The following is an 11,920-nucleotide window of genomic DNA, read 5'->3' as shown; positions in this document are numbered from 1 at the left end:
ACGTTTGATGCTGCGTTGTGCGTGTTGCTAACTAGTGACGATAGCTGGTTAGTGGAGCATTGGGCAAGGCACACAGGTTCAGTGTGACTTTGCAAGGGCGCTGTTGTGTTAGGGGCAGCATGGATACCAGGAGAGGATATGGATCTGGTATGAGTCGGGCTTGTCATGAGTCACGGCTGGTATGAGCTGGGCTAATATGGCTTGGTGTTACGGATTGCTTAGGATGAAGCAGTTCGTGAACATGCATGGGGAAACGTTTGATGCTGCGTGGTGCGTGTTGCTGACCAGTGGCAATTGCTGGTTAGTGGAGCATTGGGCAAGGCACACGAGTTTAGTGTGACTTTGCAGGGGCGTTGTTGTGTTAGGGGCAGCGTGGATACCAGGAGGGGACATGGACCTGGTATGGGCCAGATGCAAGAGGTCAGCTAAACGGGACAGTAAGCATGAGTCGCGGCTGGTATAACAAGTCGACGACTGAAGGGCGAATGGCTTGGGACAAAGCGGTTCGTGTACATGCTGAAAAATGTTTGATGCTGCGTGGTGCATATGGCTGGCTAGTTGGGATGAGCGTGGTTGTTCCTACCTATGTGTATATGTGAGATAAGTCTTTTTCTCCTAAGGGGCATAATTGTGAAGGTGGAGATGGTGAGATAAGTATTTTCTCCTAAGGGACATATTTGCTAAGGTGGAGATTTGTTGAGTTATCTTTTCTCCTAAGGGACATATTTGCCAAGGTGGAGATAGTCTTTCTCCTAAAGGGCATATATGTGAAGGTGGAGATGGTGAGATAAGTTTTTTCTCCTAAAGAGTAAAGAGTATATTCGTCAAGGTGGGGATTTGTTGAGTTATCTTTTCTCCTAAAGAGCATATTCGCCAAGGTGGAGATTATTGAGTTTGTCTCATATATAGATTAGGAATATGAGTTTGTCTCATACTAAAAGTAGGAGTGAAACGGATAGACCCTTTGTATAGGGATTAGATGCTTATAAATATACTGGTTGTATCCCTAATGGGTTGTGCCACCACTATCACCATCACAAATAATAAGAGAATACTTTCACTCCCGTGGATGTAGGCACATTGCCGAACCACATAAATCTTGTCTTCTTTATCTTTTATGCCATTATTTATTTTTCTTGTTCTTTTTAATCTCAACACCTTTGTATATATGTTGGTCCCGATAGAATGAAACGAGAGTCTAGAGGGGGGGGGGGGGTGAATAGACTCTTTTCGTGAAATGCCCTTAACGTCACCTTTCGGTGTTTTTGATGCAGCGGAAAAGTCAGATTCGTTTTAATAGCTTTGCACGAGTTTATGAGATTAGAGAAACTTTCGGTAACAGTGATGGTTAGAATGATGCAAATGCAGAAATAAAAAGCGTAACAAAGGAATAGAAGGAACACAAGATTTTATAGTGGTTCGGCCAAACGTTGCCTACTCCACTCTTCTTCCACAACTTATGGAAGGATTGCACTATCACTCCTTAGCACAATTACACAAAGACTTCCTTGATCACTAAGCCGGACAGCCTTCGTAGGTTTTTCAACTTCACAAGTTTACTCCGCCTCTGTCAACTTCTTCTCCTGAGTTGGGGTTGGTAGAAAATGATTTCTTGATTTCTCCAACAATGAAGTCTTGATTGAGAGATGATTGCTTCGAACAGATTGCAAGACTTCTTTTGAGGTGTAAGAAAAATGATCAAAGACCTTCTTCAAGTAACTTAACACCTCAATACTGGTTCACAAAAGCTTTTGGAAATTTGAGAGCGTTTCAAGAGCTTTTGCAAGTAAATGAGTCGAGTGATAATAAACCAGCACCTTCTTAGTTGATGGAGGTGGGTTTTATAGGTGATGAAAATTCATCTGTTGGAGGGACATGAAATTTTCGAACCTTTTAACTAGTGGGCAAGGACCGGGGAGCTTCATGCATTAAATGCTACATTAATGAGGTTGTACCATGTAGCCGTTGAAGGTATGGAAAGCATTAGGGTTTTGTCCTTTAGCTCCAGGAGATGGTACATCTTCATTTAATGCTTTTTGAAAAGTGTCCCATAAGATGAAGTCCTTATAGTCCTAGGATGTTCTCAAATCAGACAGGTAGAACATTCTTCTCGTTGTTGAAGAGAAATAATGTTTGATAAAGATCGTCTTTTAACAAAGCTGTCCTTTCGTGCTTGTTGACAACTCCTGCTTGACTCTCGTTGTTGTTCTTCATGTCTCGTGTCTTCTTTCTCCTTGGAGACCCTATCATCTAGTCATAAGTCATTTTCGTGTGTTTGTCTAGCTTAACACGAATTACAGAGGAGTTATGGCAACTCTCGTCTAGGACGAAAGCAGCGATTGAAAAAGCTAAAAGTTAGGGGGTTTACTTTTCTACATTACATTGGTATCATCAAAATCCTAATACAAAGTTCCTAACAATATAAAAAGAAACAAGAAAAAATATGTCTGTTTACATTAGGAAATTGTTTTCTATTTTCTATTTTCTATTTTCTATTTAGAAAACATGTTTACTAACACTCGTTTTTTTTTAAATTTAATTTTTTAGACTAACATTATAAAATTAACACAAATTTAATTTTGAGTGATTTTTAGACCTTATATTTAAAATATTTTTGGATATGTTTGGTTTAAATGGGATAAATATAATTTTTACTTTTAAGTCTAATATATGTAAGAGTTTTACATTTGATATGCGAACCAAATTTACATCTGTATATAACATAATAACTAAAAACATATCCATACCAATAACCTATTAAGTTTGCCTAAAATTTAGTTTAGATAATATTAATATTTTTTGAGCTAATATTTAAAATATTTTGGATATATTTATTTGAATGACGTGTGTGTGTGTATATATATATATATATATATATATATATATATATATATATATATATATATATATATATATATATATATATATATATATATATATATATATATATATATATAATTTTTACTTTGAAGTCTAATATATGTAAAATTTTAATATCCGATATCCGAACAAAAGTTATATTACGATATAACATAACTAAAAATATCTAAACTAATAATATATTGAGTTCAATCAAAATCTAAAACTTAGTGTAGAATTTACGTTTTAATTTTGATAATGTGAACAATGTCTAATTTTAAGCGTAAGCAAATAAGTTATGTTTATATAATTAAGTAAATGCGTGTAGAAAAGCTAGAAGATGGTGATAAATAAAGAAGATGTTATATGTTATCATCATAGTAATGAATAAATATGTAAGTAGATAATGATAAGAATGTGGTTATAGTAATATATAGTCAAATAGATGATAAATGATTCTGTTTTCCATTTAGAAAACAGTTTTTAAAAGTTTTCCCGTTTTCTAGAAAACTAGAAAATGTTTTCAGTTTTCAAAATAGAAAACTATGCTAGCTAGTTAACATGTTTTATGTTTTCTATTATCTAATTCTCCAGTTTTCCAGAAAATTAGAGAAATTTTCCAGTTAGTAAACGGTCAACTTCGCTCAACACTCTTCCAGCTAGGGTTGCAAAAATCCCGCCTAGACACCGAGTAATTGGCGCCTAGGCGCTAGGCGCCCCTAGGCCGTGGCGATTTCCCCCCTAGGCTCCCGCCTAGGCGCCTAATTCGGCCGCCTAGGCCGAGTTAACTCGTCAATTTCTGTCAAGTTAGCCGAGTTAACCCGGCCGACTCGACCTTGCTAATTTTTTTCATTTATATGACACACACACACACACACACACACACACACACACACACACACACACACACACACACATATATATATAATATGACATATATGCACCTACACACGTGCACTGTTTTCTATTTTTTCAGTTAGCCGCCTAGGCCGTCTAGGCGCTAGGCGCTACTCTACCGCCCAACTAGCGCCTAGCGCCTATTGCAACCATGCTTCCAGCTCACAACTTTGCTCATCAAATATGTTATCGTTCCCGTTGCAACTCCATCGCACCAACTTCGTTGCCGTTCCTCCACCAACTCCGTCACCCACAGTAGAGCTTCAGATCACCATCGCTCATCGCCCACAGCAGCGCACGCTTGGTCTTTATCGTTGCTCATCTCCGTTGTTATTGCTTCATACTTCGTCGTCCCTACTACAGGTTTGTTCTATTACTCTAAATCTTAAACCCTAATCTCTAAATTCCTAATTCATTTATCTAGGCTTTCATTTTCATGTACTTCCTTGCATTGTGACTTATCTTCTTCAAATATCATGACAGTTGATAACCCAGGTTTCCATTTTCAGGCATCTGCCTTTCGTGCCTCTTAAGCTGATTTCTCATGAAAGTTTAGCACAAATCTTTCTTTCCATTACTCACTATGGGGGCATAACATTTTAGATTCCTTTTCTGGTTATAATAGCCTGAAAGATTAAACTTGTATACTTTATGTTTTCAATATAAATGCATCTGACAATACATGGCCACTTTTATGGCATATTAGTAATTTTGATTTGTTTCCTTCATCATCATGCATACAAATTCTGTTTATGGTGGTGCAATTAGGACATTAGATGTAGGAATGAGGTTCAAATTGGCCACTAAATGTAACCTGAAAATGCAATTAGGCCACTGAACGAAAAAAAAAAAAAAGTGCAATTAGGCCACTGAACACTCTAAAAACGTGCAATTAGACTACTGAACACTCTAAATGTATACAATTTCACCGGATAGCGGGTAACCATCAATTTTAGCAGGTTATCTACTTACGTGACAGTTGAGTTGGCATTTTAAATAATTTTTAATAAATTTTAATAATACATTTTTTTAAAAAAAAATTAAATAATAATAATAAAACGACGGGGTGGTTGCCGGCCACACCCTCCCCCCCTTCCTTCGTCTCCGAGGGGGGGGGGGGGGGGGCGACGGCGACCCCATCATTTTTTTTTTAATTTTTTTAAAAAATGTATTATTAAAATTTATTAAAAATTATTAAAAATGCCAACTCAGCTGCCATGTAAGCAGGTAACCTACTAAAATTGATGGTCATCTGCTATCAGGTGAAATTGCATACTTTTGGAATGTTCAGTGATCTAATTGCACTTTTTCTTTCGTTCAGTGACCTAATTGCATTTTCAGGTTACGTTTAGTGATCAATTTGAACCTTATTTCTTAGATGTATTAAGAACAAGAATGGAGAGCAGTGAAATCGAAAAAAAAAAATTATATAATTACTTTCCATGGTGGTCAGATTTTATTTTTTTACATAATTACTTGGTGGTCGGAAAATTATCCCCATAAAGAAATGGGAAATTCTGACCACCTGTAGTCGAAAATACGCAATGCTCACTTTCTCATCCGAGCCAAATTTTTTGACAACTTTGCAATAGCGGATGCTATTTTCGACAACTTCAAGAAGTGGTTAGAAATAACAATGAAGGATTTTGCAGATACCCCAAGTGAGAATCAGTTCAATAGAATCCTAATCATATGAGAACAAGGCTGAAAAAAATCGCTAGGCGTCTGGGGACCGCCTAGAGCGATTAATCGGCGCCTAGAGCACCTAGGCGGGCACCTAGGGTGCTTAGGTGGTCGACCGCCTAGCGCCTAGGCGCCGATTAATCGGCGCCTAAGCCCGATTTTTGCAACACTGTATGAGAATCACTCCCCAAGTGAGAACTTGTGAACAAATTCAAACCATTGATTTGCAAGATTTGATGGATGGGAAATCAAGTAAAAAATGAATGGGGTTATTTTCCTAAATATTACAAATTTTTAAAATGAGCGGGGTCATTTTCATAAATATTACAAAGTTTTGTTTATTTTCAATCGTTAGATCTACTATATCAATGGTTTGGATTTGTCCACAGGTTCTCACCTGGGGCATGATTCTCACCTTATTATGGACATATATATATATATATATATATATATATATATATATATATATATATATATATATATGAAGGGTTCAGTTGCGAGGAAGGGTTCCCGTGCGGTTGACGCACCTTAAGCATTAAAATATTGCACCTTAAGTACATGTACAAACCACGCACCTTAAGCACACAAACAAAGCACTTGAAGAACACAAACCACGCACCTTAAGTATACAACCCACGCACCTTAAGCACACAACAAAGCACCTTAAGAACACAAACCACGCGCCTAATTAAGCTTTTTAAATGGCTCACTGTAAATTTCACACAACTGATGCACCTTAACCATACAAATCACGCACCTTAAACACAAAATTCACGCACCTTAAATTTCAACAAAATACTCACATAAACACACAACCTAAGCACAAAATCCATGCACCTTAAGCATAAAAACCTCGCATCTTAAGCACAAAAATCACGCACCTTAAATTTGACATAGATGCAAAAATTACCAAATTGCCACCACGTTTTAAAAAAAAAAAAAAAAAAATGGTAATCGTGGACGCTGATTTAAGCAAGATCAATCGCGTTCAGGTGAGAACGGTGCGCCCAGGAGAGAAATCAGAATGCATAACATCCGTCCACATGTCCAGATCTAACGGATCAGAAACACTGATTTTTTTTAAAAATGCGGTGACATTTTCGTAAATAATTGAACATCGAAGTACAAGTAAAATGTATTACAAGTGCAAGTAAAATGTATTACAAGTTCAAGTAAAATGTACATTGAGCATCAATATTAAGTGCACCTAACGTTATAATTAGTTGAACGTAACGTTATCATTAAGTGCACCTAGGTGCACGAATGTTAACAAGGTAAATTACTTGTACTTGTAAGTGAAAATAGTTGCACTTGTAAGTGATTTTACTTGCACTTTTTACTTGCAAAGGTGCATCAGTTACTTACACTTATAACACATTTACTTGCACCAAAGTTCGAGTTATTTACGAAAATGCCGTCGTGTCGTTTCTTTAAAATTACATTTGATTTGTTAATCTAGACACATGGACAACTGTAAGTGGTTCTTATTTCTCTCCTGGGCGCTTGTTCGCATTAGAGTGTGCCCCTATATTATATAGGAGTGCGTTCAGATGCACACGGCTCGCCTAGGAAAGAAATGAGAACGCATGTCATCCGTCCACGCGTCCAGATCTAACAGATGAGAAACACTGACTTTTTTAAAAAATTCAGTGGCATTTTCGTAAATAATTGAACATCGAAGTGCAAGTAAAATGTATTACAAGTGTACGTAAAATGTATTACAAGTGCAAGTAGCAGTTTCATATAGTGCACCTCAGTGCAAGTAAAATGTATTACAAGTGGATGTAAAATGTATTACAGGTGCAAATAAAATTTACACTGAGCATCAATACTAAGTGCACCTAACGTTATAACTATGTGCATTGAACGTTATAATTAGTTGCACATAGGTGCGCGAATGTTAACAAGGTAAATTACTTGCACTTGTAAGTGAAAATAGGTGCAGTTATAAGTGATATTACTTGCACTTTTTAATTGAAAAGGTGCACCAGCTACTTACACTTATATTACATTTACTTGCAACAAAGTTTGAGTTATTTACGAAAATGCCACCGCATCATTTTTTTAAAATTACATCTGATTCGTTGATCTAGACACGTGGACAACTGTAAATGGTTCTTATTTCTCTCCTGGGCGACCGTTCGCATTAGAGAGTGCCCATATAAAATGTTCTCATTAGCAACATTTTACCCATTCATTTTATCTTTTTCATTCCTTCCCAAGATAAAATAAATATTTTTTAGTATACTTTTTATGAATTATTTAATTATCAAATTAAATGCTCTTTTAGTCTACTTTTTATGAATCATTTAATTAATGTAGTTTTAAAGTTTATATTATACTTTATTGTATTCGAATTAATTTAGAAAAGCCGCTCTAACTAAAAGAAATTAAAATTAAAAAGTATTTATGAATACTATCTAGTATCTGTTTATACATACATTATCAACCAACTGAAGCACAAAGAGTCAATATCCCTACACTGACTCTCATTTGAATGGACACAGTTATACCGCTCGACCACAAGGCCTTTGACAAGTATTTATGAATATAGTGTTATTCAAATTATTTTATCTAATTTATTATGTTTCATATTTTGTCATAAATATTTTAATATTTTCACCACACTCAGGTATATTTTTTGCTCTAACACTAACTATCATGTAATCTATTTAAAATATTTTATTGTAATTTATAATGTATTTTAATTTGTATTTTAACTTTATTATGGTTGTTTGATATTTTATCATTGACATTTATAACGTTATTTAATCTTCGCCCACACTCAAATGATTTTCTCCTTCCCTGAGAGAGAGAGAGAGAGAGTTACGTTCAAATAATAGAATGACTTCTTAGGTGAGAACGTGAAAACTAACATGAATATTAGATTATGTGTCTGGAATATTAAATTGTGTATATTCTTGTAGTAATTTGCATGTTTTCACCTATTTAAAAGGTGGTTCTCATTTGAACCAAGCATATATATATATATATATACACACACATACACAGAGAGAGTTGATATGATTTGGCATGAGCTTAGGGGAAATTGTTGTGGGGAAATGAGTAAATGATAATTCACTTTCAAGAGTGTAATGATAGTGAAATCTGGGATGGGAGTGGGAGAACAAAGCTGGGGAAAATGAGATGATTATCCCTGGAGATTTTTGAAAGGATGTTATGGCATGTGACACCCCCTCTTTATGGAATCATGGTGGCCCCCTCCCACTGAATTATCTGGTTTTTAGCAATCATGACTGTTCCATTCCTCTCCATCCAATCCATTCATCATACCATACCTCTCTTTCTCCTTCTCAACTTGTCCTCTGCCTAGCCTAGCCTCCCTAGTTTATTAGCAGCTAGCTTACCCTTATCTACTAATACAAATCCCACCAGAACCGACGGGCTAATCCCTTCCCTACCTAGCTACTATTTTAAATATAATTAATCAGAGATATATATATAGAATATTTTATTGTTCTCAATGTGACATGTACGCGGAATCCAAATCAAAGTAAAATTATTATAACTTTATAAGTCAATTATACACAATTATTGTAATTTGGTGTACTTATTAGTTCAATTTATCAGGATTATTATACAGTAACGCATCAATTGTATGTATAAACAATATTGCAATAATATAGAATGGAAGAGAGAAGTAGAGAGAAAAATGAGAACTCAAAATTTAGGAACTTCAAGCCCCCTTTATTCATCCTTCAACATGTATATATATACAATCCATACAACCCTTCACTTTCTATAACTAACATATAATACTAATAGAGAAGATGAAGGGATTGAAGAAATAATGGCCATTATGTTAATATTTATAACACTCCCACTTGACCATTATTTAACCACACTCATGCCTCGATAAAACCTCGCTAGAAAAACCCAGTAGAAAAAATCTAGACGAGGAAAAGAGTACACGAAGTATGTCAAACCATGTGTTGCACCGGTTGCCTCATTAAAAACCTTAGCCTAAGAAAACTCAGTGGGGAAAAAAAAAACTTAGCTAAGGAAAAGAGTACAACCATAAGCCTTCCGGGCATAATCTTCAAGATTTCAAGGGTCTTCAGGACTATCCACTCAAGTGCACCAACATCGGTTGTCTCATTAAAAACCTTAACCTAAGAAAATCTTGTGGGGAAAAACTTAGCTAAGGGAAAAAGGTTGCAACCATATGCTTTCGAGGCATAATCTTCAGGATTTCAAAAGCCTTTTAGATTGTCCATTCCAGTGCAACTAGGGGTTGTCGCTCCCCTTGAAGATGACAATCTCCTAAGCCTACGCATCCCAATTTTATGAACATATTACTCAAAAGTGGATGTAGGCAGAGACTTAGTGAACATATCTGCAAGATTGTTCACTAGAGCAAACTTTCTCAACAAGAATTTTACCACTCTTCTGGAGTTCATGTGTATAAAAAGATTTAGGTGCAATATATTTTGTAAGGTTCCCCTTAACAAACCTATTACTTGTTTGTGCAACACAATCTTATTTGTCCTCATATGGGACATTGGGGTAAAAATATAACATAACAAGTTTTGGACTTGGCATCATAAGGATCAAATAAAATAGCCAGTGCCCAAGTAGCCCACCAAAACCACATATTGGTTTCTCACATAAACGTCAAAATCTTTATACTCGAAGGTGCTGGAGGATATGTTAAATACCATTTCAATTTTCATTTTAGGGGGAAGCACTAAATGTTGCTAGCAAATTCATCGCAAATTCAATATCATGCATGATGCGATTATGGAACTTCTAGTTCAATAATAGTGCTCCAATAGCAATGAAGTAATGGACTTCATTCCAGACCCTAAATATCCCCATTATCATCTTCGAGTCTAAATGATCATTTATCTACTTCAATAGATTATTAGACAACCGTTTGTGTGATAAGTAAATAATACTTATCCATATAAAACATCTTCAAGACATTTTTCAAGTAGGCTAACTGGTGTATAATACTTCTTCAAGGAGAAGCTCAATCTTCAGGTCGATACAATACTTGGATTTCCAAGTCTTTTATTTTAAAACTCCGTATTTCGTCATGAGCTGATATCACCAAGCTCTCTATGTGTCTCAATGATAGTTAAACCATCAATATCGACTGAGATGATAAATAAATAACTCCATTAGCAATTCGTTAACGAACACATAATGGTACATATTATTTTCATATTTCTTCTTCGGGAGGAAAACACTCAGTCAATAATATTCAATTCATACAAACACTTTAGTAGTTTAATTAATGATACACATTGCTATTTTCACTTTCCTCATTTCAAAAATGTTGAGTCCATCAGGGATTTACAAATAAATATTAGCGAGCATCTAATGACCCATAAGTTTGCGGTCATGATGTTTATCAACTGCATATCTAAATTCATAATTCACTGCCAATAATGTTAATTTGTGGAACGTAATGTCATTTGTTGTGGGAGACAACATTTGATCAAAATCAATTCAGGGTCCCTGCGTAAACCTTAAGCTACCAGTCTCATTTTATATCATAGCACCATATTGTTTGTATTTCTCTTTTGTGCAAACACCCATTTGTAACCTTCAAGGTTAACATTAAATGGTGTACATGTTATAAAGAGAATACAGTTTTAGCGAGCTGAGCTGTACATGCCTGAATTGCTCTTTTATACATTAAAAAATCAAGACACTACTGATGCCTAGCTCTGGATCCAGATTCTCATATATTGAGAGCAATTTATAAAGGCAATTCTGTTGTCGACAACTATAACATTTTTCATAAATTTCTCCCATATATATAAAATAATGGCGATTTCTAATTCAACCAGACTCTAGACATTTTCCAAAGATATTTTTATCTGGTCTTTCCGCATCCCCAGTCTTATGATTTTGGGTGCACCTATAATTTTACTAGGGTTTTTCGCCTTCTGGACGAATGTCTTCAGGACATACTTCTTTAAGTGATTTCAAGAGTGACGAAATTTTCTACTAGCTTTAGCTTTCCACGGATTCTTGTCTTTTATACCAACATGTCTCCACGCTTCTGGCGTTAAGGAGCATTGGTAAATACATAAGGTCCAAGTTGGGGAAGATATATGGGACCTAGTAACTCTTTTTATCAGTATATATATTGGCAAATTAATTATCATCTGAACTTCCAGTTCAGTTTACTTCTTATGAACTTCTAGTTCAATCTACTTAGTATGTGGATTCAAATATTGAAGATCATTTTCATCAATCATCCATAGAATTTCGGCATTATTTTAAAATGAGAACTCAGAATCTAGGAACTTCAAGTCTCCTTTATTTATTCTTCAACATGTATATATATACAATCCATACAACCCTTCACCTTTCTATAACTAACATATAATATTAATAAGGAAGATGAAGGGATTGAAAAAATAATGGTCATTATGTTAATATTTGTAACAATAACATTTTACAATTGAGTGAGATAAGTCTATAATTTTAAATAAATTTAAAAATA

This window comes from Ipomoea nil, unplaced genomic scaffold, assembly GCF_001879475.1.
Source record: "Ipomoea nil cultivar Tokyo-kokei standard unplaced genomic scaffold, Asagao_1.1 scaffold1286, whole genome shotgun sequence".
NCBI classification, from domain to species: Eukaryota; Viridiplantae; Streptophyta; class Magnoliopsida; order Solanales; family Convolvulaceae; genus Ipomoea; species Ipomoea nil.
This window is presented reverse-complemented; position numbering follows the sequence as displayed.